This window comes from Panthera tigris, chromosome B1 (assembly GCF_018350195.1).
Source record: "Panthera tigris isolate Pti1 chromosome B1, P.tigris_Pti1_mat1.1, whole genome shotgun sequence".
NCBI classification, from domain to species: domain Eukaryota; kingdom Metazoa; phylum Chordata; class Mammalia; order Carnivora; family Felidae; genus Panthera; species Panthera tigris.
In genome coordinates this window covers 81,278,945-81,300,068 of record NC_056663.1, presented here as the reverse complement: position 1 = coordinate 81,300,068, position 21,124 = coordinate 81,278,945, and the positions used below count along the sequence as shown (strand labels likewise).

At 38.0% G+C, this 21,124-nt stretch overlaps 1 protein-coding gene across 1 annotated transcript in view; it reads right to left on the bottom strand.

The window, feature by feature from the left end:
* Positions 1-216: 216 nt before the first annotated feature.
* Positions 217-21,124, bottom strand: part of LOC122238071 (collagen alpha-1(I) chain-like) — a 108,318-nt gene continuing 87,410 nt past the window's right edge. The window contains exon 8 of the mRNA XM_042984753.1: positions 217-608. The gene's annotated coding sequence lies outside the window, so the exon portion shown is untranslated. The remainder of the gene's footprint in view (positions 609-21,124) is intronic.

Here is a 21,124-nt window from a genome sequence, read left to right as displayed (position 1 = left end):
AGTGAGCCTCTCATTTTGCCAATTCCTCAAGTGGGCTTTCTCACTACCACTGAATGAAGTTTTTCAGATGCCAATTATGAGTCCAAAAAATGTCAGAGGAGAGTAGAAAAATCTATCTTCTCTGAACAGGAAAGGACAGGTAGATATATTCTCCTGAATTGAAAGAGAAGAAAAAACTAGATTATTACCACTTACCTTTATGCATGTTCTATATTTATGATAGTAAGGCCTGGAAAAGGGTTAAATTCTTCTTCCTTTTATATTCAGGAAAACCTACCTAACTAGTGTTTTTCTCTAGTAAACAAAAAGATCAGAAACCAAAGTGTGTGAAGTGCTCTGATCTCACCAAAGAAAAGTACTAAATTATCACACCAGAGCACTAACATTTTGTTTTCTCTCTCCAAGAAGTTGGACTGATCTTGTTCTGTCTCCCAAGTTTCAGATCCATCAGCCTCGACTACAGGATGGACAATAATAGGTATATTTGCTTGCCATTTTCCTTAAATGTAGTCCAAGCATCTAAAGAAAGTTTGGAGTTTCTAATGTCTTTTTCAGTTTGCTTGATTGTGGATGAGTTGGAATTGTAGCTCTAGGTTCCAGTCCAGAACCTGAAAGAAAATTAGGCCAAATAAAATGAATTTAGGCAGTAGTGGAGAAAATATATTAACAAAGACCAGGACTCTTGAGATGTTGTTTTTCACTGGCTTTAATCATGAGGATCAAACTGTGTCAATGAGCATAACTGCTTTGTACCTTTAACATGTGGGCTTGGTTGGTGGGAATTGCATAGGCCAGGGATTTATTCATAGGAATTTGGATTATTTTAGTATATCAACAAACTTTATGTTATTTTGAAGCAATAAACATATTAATACTTCACACTTCTATTCAATGTTTCATCAGAGACCTTTCCAATACTTTAAAAATAAGTTTTCCAGGGGTACCTGCGTGGCTCAGTTGGTTAAGCATCTGACTCTTGGCTTCAGCTCAGGTCATGGTCTCATGGTTTGTAGGTTTGAGCCCCGCATCAGGCTTCGAGCTGACAGTGCAGAGCCTGCTTGGGAATATCTCTCTCCCTCTTTCTCTGCCCCTCCCCTGATTGCTCTGTCTCAAAATAAACTTTAAAAATTAAAAAAAAAAAACACTAAGTTTTCTGGACCATGAGTATTCTAAGATGCAATTTTCACTGCTGGCTTCATATGTATATAATGACAGGGAAGCAAAAAAGATGGGCCAGGGTCAAAAAGAGAAATGTGTGTCGGCACTGAAATTGAATTCCTGGACCCACATCCGGGTGTCACGTTACCAAACAGGAGGAGATAAAGATGGATATTCTATCCAGGCTGAGCTAGAAGGTGCCATTCCAATGATTTGGGCAGAAATTGAGTTTGCAAAAATGAAAGTAACATTAGAGGCAAGAAACAAGATAGAGGAAACTCAATTTTCATCATGCAGAGATGAGAACACTTGGAGGGCATTTGAATGTGTTCTTTTCATATATCCAAGGAAACAAAAATCTCATAAGGTGGCTGAAACTCCTTAAAGGTACATCTCTATTTGAAGAAGTCAGTATGTGAAGCAAGGATAAGCCAAATGCTTATTTAGAAACCGAAGATCTATCTTTCTTTGTCAGACAGACTGGGTTTAGATTCTAATTTGCCATTGGCTAGCTGAGTGACCATGGGCGTCTTTCTTAACCTCTCTAAAATTCAGTTGTTAGGAGGACCAAATGATGTAATACATGGAAAGCACTTGTCATTCTCCTTGGCACGTAGTCTACATTCAATAAACAGTAGCTGCTGCTGCTTCTACTACGATTCCCCTTCATTTCACCACGTCCCACTTACATTTTCATCCTTTGCATTTTATTCAACTACATTATTATCTAGACTGGGAATAAGGAGTCAGAAAGCTGACACACCCAATTAATCCTCAGATCAGAGGGTTCAATTGCCTTAAAACCTGGCGCCCACGTTTTTCATGTGTTTCTTGTGAAAGAATGGTTTCACTGGAAATGACCTCACCTACCTTTCTAAAATGATGGAGCTCATCTGAACATCTGGTGTGAAACCATAACTACCCCTTAACATGGATTTATTTTTTAAATCTCTACAATTATCTTTTTATCCTTTTATCTCAGTGAGAAGCTATTCTTCCTCTTCCTCTGAAGTTACCTTCCCCTAAGGTTCCAGTATCCTTGGGAAAATCACTCCCACATTTTCCTTATTCTCTCTATTTACCTTTAACAAAATCACAAGATGTCTTAAAAATCTTTGTAAAAAGTGATACGTACAAATATCCTAGAAAAAAAGAAAGTAAAAAGTACTGAAAATTCTAACCACCTAGATTCACTATCATTAACATATGTGACCATTATTTCGGACATCTTTCTATTTTTACACATAAAAGAACAATAAATAGATATAATTGCTAGAAGAATCAAACTATATTTTTAAAAATTTTTTGATGTTTATTTATTTGAGAGAGAGAAAGTATGTGTGTGTGTGAGCAGGGAAGGGGCAGAGAGAGGAGACACAGAAATCTGAAGCAGGTTCCAGGCTCTGAGCTGTCAGCACAAAGCCTGACCCAGGGCTTGAACTCATGGACTGAGAGATCATGACCTGAGCTGAAGCCGGATGCTTAACTGACTGAGCCACCTAGGCACCCCCAAAATCAAACTACTTTAAAATATAAAATATTAAGTTTATTTTTATTTGAGAGTCACAGACAATATAATATTTTGCCATTACTCAAAGTGGCTTCAGGCTAACTTTCTAAGAGTCATACAACAAACTGGCCTTTACATTAAATTAACTTTTGGTAATTGGATCAGTGAATTAGCTTTTAGTGAATTGGCCTGTTTCTTTTTGAGTAGGAAGTCAGTAGTACTGCCTAAAGAATCAGAGGATTAAATATTTATATAATACTTTATATATGTATATTATATAACATTATAGTAATTATAGTAAGACTAATTACTATAGTAATCATAGTAAAATTATAGTAAGACTAAGACAAAGACATAAACCTTCCAAGTAATCAGAAGTATTGCACACACATATAGACACAGGAAAGGAAAAAAAAAAAAAATATATATATATATATATTTATAAAACTTTAAAGCACTAAACCAGCGAAAAAGTGGCAAAAGCAAACCCAAATGTATCTGTGATAGCAATAAGTACAAATGGGCTAACATCACCCCTTTAAAAAGATCTGATTGAAAACAGGAAAAATGACTATAAATGTTTAAAAAGAAAGCTAAACTTCTGTATCCCTTCCCTATCCCAAATAGCCATGAGGTCTCTAATGAGCCTCAGCAAAAGGCTGGAGATTACTTGCCCGAGAACTTGAACCAGGCAGACTGACTCTGGGCTTGGAGATACCTGGAACACCATAAGGGTGAGTGTGACACAAGTCCTACTGAGAGGTGGGAACCACCAACTTCCTTGTTCAGGTCCTGGAATTCAAGCAATCATGCTTAACCCTGGCCCAATCCTGCTTGCAACTGGAGAATTTCTTTCAGATGAAAGTCACTGGTTACAAGAGACAACCAAGTCTCTCTGATTACTCCTCAATGAAGCTCACCAATATCCAAGCTCCATCACTGCATATTGAGTCCCAATCCACTTTCCACCTCCTCACTATTAAATATGAACTGACAACAAAAGATTGTCACACATTCGAAGAAAGTTTCTAACACAAAAGGCAGAGAGGAAAAAAACAAACTGAAATAATTGTAAAAATAAAAAAGGAAAGAAGAAAACTTTAAGAAAATTAGTAATTCAAAGGCTCCTGGGTGGCTCAGTTGATTAAGCATCTGACTTCAGATCATGCAAAGTCATGGTCTTATGGTTTGAGTTTGAGCCCCACATTGGACTCTCTACTGTCAGCATGGAGCTGGCTTTGGATCCTCTGTCCCCCTTTCTGTATCCCCCCACCCCCCACTTGCATTCTCCCTCTCTCTCTCTCAAAAACAAAAATAAAAATAAATAAACATTAAAAAAATTAAAAAAGAAAATTAATAATTCAGAGACATAAGAGAATACATTACATGAATGAAACAAGAACATATATATTTATACATGGAACATTCAGAGAACAAAAAAATAACTCCTTTCATATTACTCATCAGATACCAGAAACTAACATTTCCTAAAGGATAAATAAAATAATAAGAAACATTTCCCAGATAGAATGGGGGTAAAAGAAATAAAACATGGGGAAGAAAATTAATACATTATTAGGGGTTCATGAACAAATATATAGATTTCTAGAAAATAACAAAAGAAAAAATGGAAGGGAGGAAATTATGAAATAACTAATAATTTTTTAAATTTTTATTTATTTTTGAGAAAGAGAGAGCGTGAGCAGGGGAGGGGCACGGGGGGGGTGGGGGGTGGCAGGCAGAGGATCCGAAGTGGGCTCCATGCTGACAGCAGCAAGCCTGATGTGGGGCTCGAACTCACAAACCATGAGATCATGACCTGAGCAGAAATGGGATGCTCAACCAGCTGAGCCACCCAGGTGCCCCACTAATAAAAAATGTCTATCGAAGAACAGGATTTTCCAGATTGAAAGGGCACAATGAGTGCAGCAGACTAATGGAAAAATTACTTCCCCTGAGATAGATTGTTGCAAATTTCCAAAACATCAGGGATAAAGATAAGTTTCTAAAAGTGTGCAGAGAGAACACACAAATGTTTGAGGATCAAATTGGCAAAAGACTTAACACCATTAGCAGTAGAGGACAACAAAGCAATTTTTAAAAATTTTTGATGTAATTATATCCCACTTATAATTCCATTTCCAGCCAAAGGATAAACTGTAGGGTTTGAACAAAGATAACTTGAGAATGTAAGGGCTCAAGGATTTTCTTTCCATGCACACTTGCCCAGAAGGCTAATATGAGATGTGACCTGACACAATGCGGACATAACCAAGAATAAAGAAGATGTGCAGGTAGAAAGGACTCCAGACAGGAAAGGAATTCCCAGGATAATGATGAAAGTAAGGTCTAGGCTGAAAGCTGGCCAGGACCCAGAATGCCACACAGTCCAGCCAGGAGCAGGACACAGGAACACAGAAGACACATTTTCAAGAGGAAAGTGAAGTGTATAGAATGCTTGATATGCTTGATCATATTTAACAGAAGTTTTCAGTTCTGGTAAGGGTTTTGTATGAAAAACCATAAAAAAAGGAGGCAATTTTTAACTCCAGTAAACAAAACAGAATAAAACAAATAAAAGTCATCAAAGAAAGGAAATTCAACCATTGTATAACTACATATCACGTCTGTGAATAGTAGTTACGATCTTATAATATGATCACTGAATATTGATTGAACTTCAAAGTAACAGGAAAGAGGAAAGGAAGGGAAATGTATAGTTCTATGTATATGTATGCACATAGATGATGTGGGTTGGGGGCCAGTTGTAAAAGAGCTAAACCCTCTGCTATAGGAAATCCATATGTGATATCTATATTGAAAAATTATAAAATAGCACCACTTATTAGTACAGAGATACATACTAAAAGAAATGTCTAAGAAAGTTGAAAATTGCTGCCTCAGGGTGATGGAAATTGGGACTGGGGATGGATGGGGCAGGGAAAACTGAACATTTGAAAAAGAGTGAACAGTTTGAGTATACAGTCAAAATATGCACATGAGATGACTTCAAACCTCAATATGCAGTACTAGAAGGAAGCGGAGCAGTGCTTACCAAAATGTTTAAGAAAGAAACCCAAAAATTTTATTCCCAGTTAAACTTCAAGTGTAAAGGCAACAGAAAAAATTTTGAATGTATAAAAACTCAAAGAATAAAGATCCTGTGACCTCTTTGAAGAAGTCAAACTTCAGCCAATCAAGTGATAAGTGAAAACACTACAGTCAAATAATTGACAAAGAGCATTCAATCCATTTAATTGGTAAAACTAAAGCAAATTGTGAGCATAATGGTCCAGAAGAGACTATAAATATTATAAATCATGAAAAAACATAAATGAGATAACTGAAAATGTTGAGGAAAGGGGGAGATAAGATGAAAGACAAATATACAGATTCCCCAAACTTTTATGACCAGGGGTAAAAATGTAAAGATAAATCAGGTAATGCAGGTATAATTTTACTTCAGGTTGTAACAATGAACAGTAAGAAAAATAACAACCAAAATAGGTGGTTGAGGGGTAATGTGGAGATTCTTTCCTTTGACCAAACCTGAACCAGGCTCCTCCGGGTTCTCTTTCTGACTGGTCCCCGACCTTGAATTCTGTCCATGGCCCATTTAGTCTAGTTTCAGCAAGAATCCTGATGGTTCAGTTTTGAGAGAATCCTCCACTCTTGACATCTGGTCAAATTCTTCATCCTCCCAACTTGTATCTTCATGATCCTGGCCTGCCTTCAGCAAGAATCCTGTTGAGTTGGTCTAGCAAGAATCTTCCTAGCCTTGATGTTTTGTCTTAGGACTTGTCCATCCAGTGACTACCTCCCTGTTCCTTGGCTATGAGTTCTCACTTTTCCTTATTGTGTTTGGAGTTGAGCCTGATCTGTCTCCCCTACGACAAAACCTATTGTAGCAGTTCCCCTGAATAAAATTGGCCTTATTGTCTTTAACAAGTGCCAAAAATAATTTTTTCGTTAACAGTAGAATGTAAGGAAGAAGAGAGAGAAATATACTATAGCTACAGACCAGTGTCCTAAAAGTCATTCAACAACCTGGCCTTACAGCAAATAAACTCTTGGTAATTGATCAACGAATCATCTTTGGGAAAACTTCCTTTTAATGAATTGGCTTGTGTCTGCTTGAACAGGAAGCCAGTGAATACTGCCTAAAGAAACAGAGGAGCGAATATTTTATATAATACTTTATATGTGTATATTATGTAAAATTATAGCATAAAAAGAAAACCACTAAAACAAAGACATACACCTTCCAAGTAATCGAAAGTGTTACACACACATCCACACTCAAGGAAATAATATTAAAAAACTTTAAAGCAATAAAACAGCACCAAAAATGGTAGATGTAAACCCAAATATATCCATCATAGCAGTAAGTACAAATGGGCTAAAATCACTCATTAAAAAAAATCTGATTGGATTTTTTTTTTTAAACCTCAACCACTCTCAGGATACAAGGCTCTATACAAGAGAGTTTATTGACAGTTGTGGTGTCCAGCTGCCTAGATTTAAATCTGTGTTATTCGGGGTAACTTACTTAATTTCTCAGTGCCTCAGTTTCCTCCTTAAAAAATATGTGGGATATTAAGTAAAGTTAACTCACAGAATTATTGGGAAGATTTAGGAAGTTAATATGTAAAGCTCTTAGAATGGTTCCTGTGACATAGTAAAAGCTCAATAAATATTGTCTCATTGCTATGACATGAGTCATATAAAATCAAATGATTCAAAAACGTTGAAAATAAGAGGATGGCCAAAGTCATATCCATCAAATGCCAACACAAAGAAAGCAGGGGTTTGATCTTAGTACAAGGAAAGACTGGATTAAAGGCAGGGTATTTAAATAAGACAAATAAGGGCAAAATATAATGATAAGTGCAGCATTAACATTCATAAGGTAAAAATACAGGAAATATAAAGATAAATTGGCAGGAATCAACACAGCTAAGAACACCAAGTCAAGATGGTTTCATTGGGGAATTCTACAAATTAAAAAAAAAAAAAAAGAATAGGTGATTCCAAAGCCATTTGAGCTGTTCCAGAACAAGAAGAAAAAGAAAACCAAAATAAGTTCCTGATGAATCAAAGACCTCAGTGTTATAGAAAAAAAACACTTGGGAAAATTTAAAGATATAGCCTCACATAAAAAAAAAAAATGTTTTTTTCAAAGAAAGTTCACCAGGGGCGCCTAGGTGGCTCAGTCGGTTAAGCATCTAACTTCAGCTCAGGTCATGATCTCACGGTTTGTGAGTTTGAGCCCGCTTCAGACTCTGTGCTGACAGCTCAGAGCTTGGAGTCTGCTTCAGATTCTGTGTCTCCCTCTCTCTCTGCCCCTCCCAAGTTTGCACTCTGTGTCTCTCTCTCTCAAAAATAAATAAACATTAAAAAAAATTGTTTTTTAAAGATATAACCTCAAAGTGAGGAAATAGGACAAATTCCAGAAGCCCTGAAACAAGATTAATAAATTCAACTTCAAAAATATATTTTTAAACTTCTACATAGCAAGAAGTCAATAAAACATGTCAAAAGAGAAATAATTTATTAGAAGAAATATTTCCAATACTCATTATAGGTAAAGAAACCATTTCTTTAACATATAAAGCACTCCTACCAGTCAGAAGGAAAATGAATTTCCCCTTCTGAAGATACATATTTTAAAAACAGACAATAGTACAAAGAATATGAATGATCAGTCACAGGAAAGGAAATAGAAATAGCTTTAACATACAAAATGGTGCCTGATAATAGTTGCCTTTGACCCAGAACTTCTATGTAAATATGATATATTTGTAAGAATATATTTATTCTGTTGCTGTTTTTAAAATTTTAAAAATTGGAAATAACATAAATGCAGGGCCTATGGTAGACAGAATAATGCCCCCCCGCCCCCAATGATGCCCATGTCCTAATGCCCAGAATCTTTGAATATAGCAAGAGGGAATTAAGTTTGCAGATGGAATTAAGGTTGTTAACTGGCTGACCTGGAGATGAAGAGAGTAGCTTGGATTATCCAGGTGGGCCCAAGGTAATCAGAAGTGTCCTTAGAAGAGGAAGAGAGCTGCAGGAGAGTCTGTGTTAGACTGATGTGGTGTAAGAAGGACTCTGGACCACTGCTATGAAGATGGCTGTGGGCCCACGGATGCAGGCAGCACTTAGAAGGTAAAAAAGGTAAGAAAACTGATTTCTTCTCTTGAGCCTCCAGAAAAGAACAAAGTCCTTATGACACCTCAATTTGAGCCCAGTGAGACCCATTTCAGATTTCTGATTTCCAGAATTCTGCTATAATAAATCTGCATTAGTTTAAGCCCCTAAATTTGTGGCAACTTGCGACAGCAGCAATAGGAAACTAATACCAGGGTGAATTAAAGAAGTTATGGTAACCCATACACTGGCATGCCATGCAGCCTTCACAGAAGAGTGGGAAACTCTATCATGGAATGATCATGGAAAACTCTCTGGAATATATATATTAGTTGAAAAAAAAAAAACAAAAAAGAAATGGAACAGTATATATGGTACCACCACCTGTTGTAAGGAAGGGTTTTTTTAATAATTTTTTTTAACATTTCTGTTTATTTTTGAGAGGCAGAGAGAGACAGAGCACAAGTTGGGATGGGGCAGAGAGAGAGAGGGAGACACAGAATCCGAAGCAGTTTCCAGGACTGAGCTGTCAGCACAGAGCCCGATGCAGGGCTCAAACCCACCAACTGTGAGATCATGACCTGAGCCACAGTCGGATGCTTAACCAACTGAGCCACCCAGGCACCCCAAGAAGTGTTAAAATAAAGACATGCAAGAAACTAGAAACCAGTTACTTCCGGGCAGAGAAAGTAGGAGGCTGGGACAGAGGAGGCAGGCAGGAAAACACTTCGACTACATATCCTTCGGTAACTTTTAAATAAATAACAGATATTTTATTTAAAAATAAAGAGGGGCGCCTGGGTGGCTCGGTCGGTTGGGCGTCCGACTTCAGCTCAGGTCACGATCTCACAGACCGTGAGTTCGAGCCCCGTGTCAGGCTTTGGGCTGACGGCTCAGAGCCTGGAGCCTGCTTCCGATTCTGTGTCTCCCTCTCTGTCTGCCCCTCCCCCGTTCATGCTCTGTCTCTCTCTGTCTCAAAAATTAAAAAAAAAAAAAACAAAAAACAAAAAAACGTAAAAATAAAGAAATGTGATTTTACCAAGGAAGCTGTCTTGATTCCTCAAAAGGGATCAGACTTTTGTATAATATACTCTGAAACTCTCAAAACTTTCTGTACTTCTTCAGAACTAGATACAAATGGTCCTCAACTCCTGATGGTTCAACTTAAGATCTTTTGACTTTACGATGGCTGTGGAAGTGATATGCATTTAGTAGAAACTGTACTTCACATTTTTAATTTTGATCTTTCCCTGGGCTAGTGCTATGCTGTATAATACTCTCTCCTGATGCTGGGCCGTGTGATCACAGGCATACCCAACCGATACACTGACATCACTTCTGCACCCACACAACCATTCTGGTTTTCACTTTCAGTATTGTATTCAATGAGTTACAGGAGGGACTTAATACTGTATTATAAAATAGACTTTGTGTTCGGTGGTTTTGTTCAACTGTAACCGGTCTGTTAGGAACACGTTTAAGGTAGAATAGGTGAAGCTATGATGTTTGATAAGTTAGGTGTATTCAATGTATTTTGACTTAGTATATTTTCAATTTACAATGGTTATATCAAGATGTAACCCCATTGTAAGTTGAGAAAGATCTGTAGCATTATAAACTTAACCTCATACTTTGTAACAATATCACATTAAAACAATTAATTGTTGGCCTCAGAGTATTTATTCAATATCTGTCTTACCCATTAGACTATATAATTTTCGTGAGGCTAGGGACCAGCTTGTGTTTTAATAGTACCTACTACAGTGTCTAGCACTTACTAAGTATTTGTTGAATAAATAGATGAATTAGGTAATGAATGCAGCCAAGTAAAAAGAGTAAGAAAGATTCATACTCCAATCAATTATGATTTTCAAAACCAGATAATGAATCCTCAAATGCAACATTAAGAAATAAGAGCATACAATGAAGAATATTATTGAAAGATCTATAAATGTCTAGCTATAAATAACTATCCTTCTCATATGGAACTGTATTAAATCACAGTTAAATCTGGTTCTCAAGCTTTCTTTATCTACAGAAAAAAGTTTCAACTATTTTTCAACTCCTGGTGTTAAGATCCCTGGACTGTGTTCACAGATTGAAGCCATTTAACACAGGGGTTGCCTTTTTACAGCTGTTTGCAGTTTCAGCTGTCAGTTGAGAGGCCTCTAATTCATAGGCTTTCTCTGTTTGCTCTCTCTACCTCACTGTGTCTGTTTCTTGCTGCTGCTGCTGCTGCTGCTGCTGCTGCTTCTCACTCCAACTCTCAGCTTCTTTCTTTTCTTTTTTCTTCATCAGAACATAGAGGCTGAAAGGCAGGGAGAAAGGGATCACTTTTCTATAGGCCTGGTAACCCCATGACTGCCTACAGTCAGGAACAGTGTACCACAGGACAATTCTTCAGAGAGAATGCTGTTCATTCGCCAACATCATTGTTTTCCTTCTGGGCATTCGGCTAGGCTATATTTTCCAGGCTCCTTTGTTGTTAGGTGGAACCATATATATGGGTTTTGGCCAATGGAACATGGGTCAATCATGGGTCTAGTGGCTGGATACAGAAACCTCGTGTACTCTCAAACCTTGGAGGATGCTTCCACTAAATTGGAAGCAGCCTGGGTTTCTGAGTTGCCATTTGAAAGAAAGTTACTCGGGAGATCCATCCAACCATGGACACCCGTGTTGGACTGTTTCAGGTGAAAAATAACTTATTTTAAGCCATAAAAATGTTGATAGCGTTGTTACAATTCAGAAACTGGTACCTTGAAATGGGGTGCTGCACAGCATAAACCTAAAATATGGAAGTGATGTAGTGATTGGTGAGAAAACCAATGGTAGTAGCTAGAATGATGGAAACTATGCTATAAAGTGGCAAGACACTTGGAAAAGTTGTCACTTGCAGTAACTTGAAGGAAGACCATGTGCTTACTGAACAGAGCTCTAGGGGAAGTGGTTGGAAATAATTTGAGCGCAGTGTGTGTTGGTCACTATTAGCTGTCTTTGGTAATGTTTAATAGAAAAGAGGGGTGCCTGGGTGGCTCAGTCGGTTAGGCGTCCGGCTTCGGCTCAGGTCACGATCTCACGGTCCGTGAGTTCGAGCCCCGCATCGGGCTCTGGGCTGATGGCTCTGAGCCTGGAGCCTGCTTCCGATTCTGTGTCTCCCTCTCTCTCTGCCCCTCCCCCGTTCATGCTCTGTCTCTCTCTGTCTCAAAAATAAATAAACGTTAAAAAAAAAAAAAAAGACGTAAGTTCAGGAAAGAATTGGCTGGTTTGTGAGCTGAAATGAAAAGGAATAAAGAGTCAAGAAATACAGGAGGTTGAAATGTTAGGGTAGCCAATACCTTTTAGATTCCCAAACAGTAAGAGATAAGTCTTTGAGTATCAAAAATAATGATACTCTTCAGTATTCAGTATCATCAAAAGACTCAGCTCCGGGGCAAAGATCAGATTAGGAATGTGGCCTTCCCAGATATTCTTTTAAATGGACATAGGGTAGCAGGCATTACCAGGGGAGAATGGCTTGTGGTGAGGAAACAAAGAAATAAAGTAATTTTGAGAATTATATGTATGCAAGAATTTTGGGTGTCTTTGGCAGTACAAGGACCTGGCTAAAGTTTATTAAGTTTGTAAAGGAATTTTATTGTCAAAGGTACGACCATTTAAAAAATTCTTTGAAATGTTAAACAACTTTTGAGATTAAAAGTCAATCCAACACAAAGCAATCTATAAAACTGTAAAAGCCCTAAGGAGAGCATCCCTCAGATGTGGCCAAAGAAGATGATGGACAATATGTTACCTCCAAGAGGATAGGTATAGAGGCTGGGGAGAACTTTGGATCATGGAGCTCCCAACAGAGAGCTGAGTCAGGGCCTAACTGAACAGAGTAGAGAGATTTCAAAAGGTCTATACAGTGGGATTTTACAATCTAGCACCTGCTTTGTGTCTTCTTATCCTTTCTAAATAAGAGTTTTTATTGTGGATGTACATCCCTGTCCCATAATTTTTCATTGAGGGCAGAAAGAAAGGGACACATAATCTGCCTTTTTACAACCATAAGGAACTCTCTCTTAGGCCAGATGGAGAGGACTTACATCACCAGGAGATCCTGGACCTGGATCTGGATGCAAGGACTGGTTGGAATTTTAAATTGTTCCTTTGGGAGAAGGTTGGGTGTGTTCTCTGTGTGGGAAGAAGTTAACAGAAACTTGGTGAGTCGAAGGACAGCCTGAGGCAAAGAGAGTGTTACAGGCTCACCAAAACTAGTTCTCTCTTCTTCTTAGACACAGAACTAGATGACGTTTCCCAGCCTCCTTCACCCCAAAGTTTGGTGAGGCCAGGTAACTGAGTTATGACCAGTGAGATGTAGGCACAAATTGCCACTTCTAGGCCTGGTTCATAATAATTTTCCATACAGTCATTCATACTCTCCCTTTGTCAGCCAGAAGCAGAGTACCAAGGAAAGTTTCTGAAGTCCTAGGGCACAGGTCCATAAAGAGGATATGAGTTTATGGTCCATGGCTGCTTTCATGCTACATGCGTGCCCTCCAGAGCCTAGAATACTAACTAGCTGATCCTCTACAAAGAAAGGTTATGAATTGCTGCTCTAGAGAATAACAGAACCATTGGATAGAAGGAGCCTGTCTTCTCAGTCACAACCACCACTCTGAGAGCCTACAGGCCAGGAATACTCACGTTGAACTATTGCATAAGCTAGTGATAAGTTTTTGTTGTAATCTGCCACTGTGATATGGAAGTAATAACATTTCACTCACTCTACATACAGTTATGAAGGCATATGTTTACCTTGCATTGTATAGCTAAAAGCTTCTCATTCACTCCAGTACTTTGGAACATGGCTTCTGCCATGATTCAATTATACATCCCGGCATTCACCCATTCATCCATCTCCAAGTACTTATGGAGTATTTATTATGTGTCAGGCACTTTGCTGAGGATACTAGGATGAGTAAAAACACACTTGAACTCTGCCCTCAGAGAGCTGAGGGTTTAATAGAGAAGGCAATGGGAAGAAGAGGGGTAGCTGCTACCCCTCTAGATTTGACATAAGCTTTTGCAGTTCATCACAGCCCATAATGAGCCTGCTTTGTTCATTTACCTGCCTGGCTCCTGTACCACTCATGGTTTTCAGTCACCACACCAGAGTAGGTGAAAGGATAGTTTGGCTGGAGTATGGAGAGTGAAAGAGAGCATGTGGTGAGCATGTTGAAGACATATAGTTGTCCCTAGTTAAGGGACAAATTCAGAAATAGTAACAATAAGTAATTCACTCAATTAATATTTCATAAGCCCAGCAATAAGTTTAGCTCTGAGCAGAGTTGTGTCCACAGATCTTAAATCGGTGTTTGCTTTTCACTCAACTGTTTTATTCCTTGATTTGTATTCAAGAAAGAACCAATGGAGAGGAAGTATGACAGTCCTGCTTCAAATCTTGGCTTTGTTTAATAGCTGTATTGTTTTGAAAAAGCTACTTTTCTATCCATTGATTAAAGATATATTATTTTTTAATTTCCCCAAGCCTTTGCCCATCACACTTGAACCATTTGTTTCTTTTTTTTTTTAATTTTTTTTCTTAATGTTTTTATTTTATTTTTGAGACAGAGAGAGACAGAGCATGAGCAGGGAAGGGGCAGAGAGAGAGGGAGACACAGAATCGGAAGCAGGCTCCAGGCTCTGAGCCATCAGCACAGAGCTCGATATGGGGCTTGAACTCACAGACTGTGAGATCATGACCTGAGCTGAAGTCGGACGCTCAACTGACTGAGCCACCCAGGCGCCCCTGAACCATTTGTTTCTTGCTCTCCCATCCATATTGACTACCCAGATCTTGGATTTAACTTACCTTCCAAGACCCATGGGTGGTCTTAGTAATTAAACTTCCCTAAGTTTTATCTTGTAAGTCTTCACAGATATCCTGGATTCTGCCTACTAACCTAAATCTGTGGCATTTAAGCCAAAGTCTGAATGTTTGGTTTTGACATTTTTCTTCTTAGACCTTCAGATCTCCTATGCATATACATATATATATATGCATATACATATACATATATATATATATATGTATACTTTTTTTTTTTTACTCTTCTCCTCCCCTCTACTACTAGCCACCATTATCTTTCCTTTGACCTCCCAGGAACCTCTCTCTCCTGCCTTCAATATTTTTTGTACATCTCAGTATTGTTATGACTTCCCTCGCCTCTTACAATAAAGTCCACACCTTACATGGCATTAGGGCTCTGAAGGTGCTGGCATTTCAATTGTATACATGGTGCATATTAGATATTCTGGTATACTAAAATTTTTTCTTGGAAATTTTAAGTACATGAAAAAGGCTGATTTTTAAAGTTTTTTTTTTGTTTTTTTTTTTTTTTTTGAGAGAGAGAGAAAGAGAGAGAACCAGTAGGGGAGGGGTAAAGGGAGAGGAAGAATCTTAAGCAGGCTTCCCACTCAACACAGATAGCCCAACGCCAAGAGCCCAATGTAGAGCTCAATCCTACCATCTTGAGATCATGACCTGAACTGAAATCAAGAGTCAGATACTTAACCAACTGAGCCACCCAGGTGCTCCTGAGAAAGATTGATTTTTAAAGTATATTTCCTGAGGAGACTGTGAAGCTTCTTAGCCTCCATAATCACATGAGCCAATTCTTCACAATATATACACATTATCTCACATATATTATTAAATTTATGATATTATATATCTATATTACATATAGGAGATATATATATATATATATATATATATATATGTATATACCTATGTGTGTGTGTGTGTGTGTGTGTGTGTATATATCTTATATTATCTTATATCCTATTGTTCTATTTGTTCTGTTTCTCTGGAGAAAAAAATCTAACTAATAGAATTGCCACTGATGCTGTTGATATTACTCTTTTAAACAGATAAATTGTCTAGTATATATATTTTTTCAAGTTATCTGCTTGTCTTGTTTGGATGAATTCCTAGGTCCTAGGATTTCTTGGTTAAGGGGCATGAATGTTTTCAAGTCTTTGCTACATATCACCTAATTGAACTCCAAGACAGTTACAAAAAATGAAACAGCCGTGGTTAAGTAGAGATACATAGCAGTGACATCTAAACTTCTGGCCAATGTTTCTCAAACTGAGTGTCTTATTCAATCGTTCGGTTTTCTCCAAAACGTGATTTCTTAAGATTGGCATCTTGCCTGGCCAGGTGGAAAGCTCAGAGACTGATTGGAGGGAAAGTCCTCCTCTTGCCATCCTTCCTGCTTACAAAGTGCCCAGTGTCTCATGAATATCTCCAGGACTTTTGCAATACTCCCAGCTCCATTTTGATTAGTCAGCTATTTCCTTGAAATGGTTATGAAGTCAAAGCAGGGCTATGAGGCTGCCAGCAGGGTGACATTAAGAAGTGGAATCACCAACGCTTAGACCGTAGAGCTGAGGGAGAATCCAAGAAACCATTTGGCCCAATTCTCTTGCTTCCAGCAGATAAGCTCTTCCATTAGCAGAAAAGTTTTAGAAGATCTAGACTGCTTTTGGCAAGGAATGGTGTCTCTCTAGTCATTGTGTTAAGATAAAGCAGAAATCACTATACAAGGAAAACAAATTACAGCTAAAACTAAAGTATTATGCCTGTGAAGGAATAGCCCAGAGAGTAGTGACTATATGGGACTGTCCCAATTCATTACCTGTTTTTAATTTGCCTCCAGAGCCACATAAATTGGGATAGCAATTGCCATCAATTCACTTGGCATAGAGTCTCCGATCACCAAGGTGTTAAAAACAATTTTTAAAAAGCTTGTTTTCTGTACAAAGGATGCCACCATCAAACACCATCTTTACACATATCTTACCATCTTAAAGCAACCACTTTTATTTTTTTATTATTATTATTTTTTAATTTTTTTAATGTTTTTATTTATTTTTGAGGAGAGAGAAAGAGCATGAGCGGGGGAGGGACAGAGAGAGAGGGAGACACAGAATCCGAAGCAGACTCCAGGCTCTGAGCTGTCAGCACAGAGCCCGATGCGGGGCTTGAACCTGAGCTGAAGGCGGATGCTCAACTGACTGAGCCACCCAGGTGCCCCATTAAAGCAACCACTTTTAGCATGTTGGTGCATATTTGTCTTGTGGGGTACAATCCAGAAGAATGCCTATACACTAGTTTAAGTTAGTTTTTTCCCTTCCTATTGCTTCATAGAAGTTTTTATGTGATTAATAATAGAGAAAACTATTCTTTTTTAATGACTACAGAATATCATAATTTACCCAACCATGCCATATCTTATCCAACCTTTCTCAATTTCTAATTTTAAATCACGTGGTGGTAAAAATGTTCATACATGGAGCATTCTCTCTATTTTTAAAAGGTAGTTTTCTAAAAATGAACTGTCTTGTTGTTCAGCACACATGAATGGTTAGACAGTGTACAGTGAGGATGTCTTTTTCACTCTAAAGGGGCAATTTTTCCAAATGAATTCATTTTAGGATATCAATGGGTAGAAGTGGGCTGGGACTGTAAAATTATAAACATAGAGGCATGGATAAATTTTCTGAGTGATATTTGTGATATTTCTTATTTATAAATAGGTCTTAATTTTTGTACATTTTTCTGAATTGTTGTAGTTTTGGAAGCTAATGTAGTCTTTTTCCATGACTGTCATTTGGTGGGAGGTACATTTGGGCAGGTACTACCACTATGCCTTCTTAATCTTTTTTCAGGTTCTGTAACATATATGACAGTACTTGGTACTTAGTGAGTGATTACTAAGGCTCTGTGAAATGGGTGAATGAAAGAATGTGAATGGGCTTTAAACCTGAACAGACAAAGGTTCAGATCTCATTTCTGCCACTTATTAGCTGTGGTAGTTCTTTAACAGATATATTGCTATGGAACACAATAAAAGCTGTGTTCTGGATGAATTCCAGAAGTCAGTGCCAAGTCCTTTTGTAGTTTTCTTATGTGAAACCTTACATTAAATTCTTAAGTAGAAAGAACAATGCCAAAACATATCTCAACATGAAATCTAAAGACTATGCTGTGATATAATAAGAGATATTTTATGGTAGGAAACCACTGCTTGCTAGGATGATTTTTGAGAATCAGCTTTTATTTCCTTTAATTGTTGCCAACTCTTAAAATTACTGAACCCTTAATCCCAAATCACTTAATGACCTCATCTACTGAGCGAGGCAGAAAGAATTGTGGAATGGACACCATAGTTGGTTTATGATAAGATGAATTACTTTGACTGGGCAAATAACTGCTGACTGGTGGCACTTCTTTCTTTCTAATATTTCTATAGTGTCAGCACTTTCAGGTGCACTAACAGGTGTAGAAAACAGAGGCAAAATCTTTGATCCAACTCCGTTTCCAATAAAGTGAGTTTTTAGCAGAGTGTGTTGTGGGGAGCAGGCATAGAAAAGAGCAAATGACAAGTTATTTCTGAATTCTAAGGTTAATATTAATGGGCTGGTGAAGTAGAGCTCTGAAGATTAGTTCACCTGCTATAAAGAAGATTTTCAAAGGGAAGAAATTTTATAGATTCTTTTTGACCTTCAACCAAGGAAACTACAATTTTTTTTTAAAGTTTTATTTATTTAAGTAATCTCTACACCCCACATGGGGCTAGAACTCAAGACCCTGAGATCAAGCATCACACGCTCTTACGACTGAGCCAGTCAGGCACCCCTTCAGTTTTGTTTTTTAAAAAAGTTAATCTTAGTAACAAATAGGAGAGGGTAAAGCAGAGAGACCACTTCAGGGGCCAAACACTGAAGTCCAGCCTAACAATCCACTGATGGCTGCTCACCCCATCACCCCCCACGCTGTTCTGCAGAGGAAGGTGGATTTAGAACCTTGGGCAGTGCACAGGAGTGGCATTTAAATCAGGGCCACATGGCATCTCTGGGAGGCCTGTTGGAAATAAAAGGAGTCTATTTGCCCTTCAACCTAGGAATCCTGTTGTTGTCTGAGAGCAGGGAGCTCACTGCATCTCACATCCCTGCCCTCCTTCTCTAAGGCAGGAACAATGCAAGTAACATTCTTCTCACTCGTGAGCGAGCATCACCTCCACCCCTACTCCTTCTACCTTTTTTTTGTTAAGACAGCAGGAGAGAAGTTTGTGAGATGGGGTATGGGTCAGGGAACTCCAGAGGAACAGAACCATTAGGAAATGGACGTAATGGTACATATCGTATGTAATATAAAGAAAATTTATATACATATATGATAACATATATTGTATCATCTATCTATACAGAGTTATTATATATAATATATTGCATAATATATATAATATTCCTTATTCCAAGGAATTGGTTTATATGATGTGGAGGAACTGGCAAATCTGAAGTTTATTAGGGCAGGCCAGCAGGCAGGCAAAAACTGTCAGGAGCTATTGCTGCAGAATTTCTAATTTCTCAAGGAAACCTCAGTTTTGCTCTTAAGGTCTTTCAACTGATTGGACAAAGCCTACCCAGATTATCAAAGATAATCTCCTTTAAAGTCAACTGACTCAACTACATCCACCAAATGTCCTCATAGAAGCACTTAGATTAGTGATTAAGTAGCCTCGCCAAGTTGACACATAAAACCGACCATAATGGAAGGTCTCAGGGAAAAGAAAAAACATACACAAAAACATATACATGCATCTTTAATTGTGCTATAAGAGACACACTAAGTAGGTTAACACTCATGCTCGCTTAAGTTTTTTTTTTAATCCTATTCTCTTATTTCAAGGAGATAAAGCTAAGAAGGTTAATTCATACCAAAATGTAATTGACTGATGCCTCCTTCTAGAGATCCACCAGAGAAAGTTGAAAATTGAAAGAGTTAAGCGTATTTAATCAAAGGAATATTTGATTATTGAACAATTTCTAGTGTGTGACTGACTGAAGTTTCATCTGTGTTACCGACTTGGATCTTTCTACATGATGAGATTCTGGGATGTACTCCTTAGTGAACTTTTTCTCAGACTTCAGTGTGCCAAAAGTATAACCTTGAAAGATGTTAAAATTATCAGCTACAGGCACCATTCCTAGATATTCTGGATCAACAAATTTGGGTGTGTGCAGAAATCTTTATTTCTAACAAAAACCCACCTTCGGGGACTTATCCTTTGAGAAACACTGTTCTATGGCAAGATGCAGATATTCTCTTGAGACCCAACCAAATGAAAGCTATCCCATGTCCCAGCTCTGCTGAGACTCTCCCTAAGGAACCATGATGAGATCAAAAAAACAACTCAGTTACTCTTCCCTCCAGGTGTGTCAGGGACTGTGGGAAATGTGACAAGGGTAGGCTTGAGGTTGAGAGATAGTAGGTAAAAGCCAGATAGGTATTCTAATATTTCTTCCAACAGCAGCATTTGCTTGATTTAGGAGTAGGCAATAGCTTAAATAATGGAGGCCACTTGCTTCGTTCATTTTTAGGCAATGTTTGTGGCAAAACAAACAGAAGAATGACCATGGCTTATTGATGGTTTACCCACAAGTGCTGTCTTTACACAAGCCTGCTAAATGCTGCCAGGGATTATTAGGCCTTTCTACTAGGAGAGAGGGATGACCTGTGTCCCATTTCCATATCCTGTCCCTATGTGATCATTCATTCCAACCATCCCTGCAGGTTGCATGATGGCACTTGTTCATGCAAAGAACTGACTTAGTACACACTTGACTTCTATATCTGAGGGACACAGAAAGCTTTTGGATAGTATGAACTGTGTCTTATTTACTCTTCTGACCCTAGTACCCAATACAGTGCCAGGCATAGGATATGAGCTCCAAAAATACCAATGTCTTCATATTTAGGCAAGGAAGGTAATAAAGGATAATCTGCTTTCTGACAATGTAACATCTGGGAAGACCACTGATGCAATAGCACACATTGATGGGAAGTAGTCATTACATCACACATCATGGTATAAATAAATCAGTAGAAAGAAGTTGGCTAGCCATCTTTTTGTTCTTCCCAGAGCTTCAAGAATTTGGAATTAATTACTCCTGATTAATTCCACTATGTTGAACAGCTGGATTTATTCAAACTTTAAAATGTGAGGAGATTTGCCTTGGAAAAATATATACATGTGCATTATTTTCAATTATCTTCATGAAGAATGTGGCCACAGACTTGTAAATCACCATTTGCTTAGAATTATGCCAGTGCTTCATATTTAAGTCACAAATGTGAAGTTTTCAGACAGGGGGCTCTAGAAATAAAGACATGTATTTTGGCAATATTTCCCCAAGTTGGCATTTGAGGGAAGAGAATCAACTATACAGTTGTAAGGAATGCTTTTA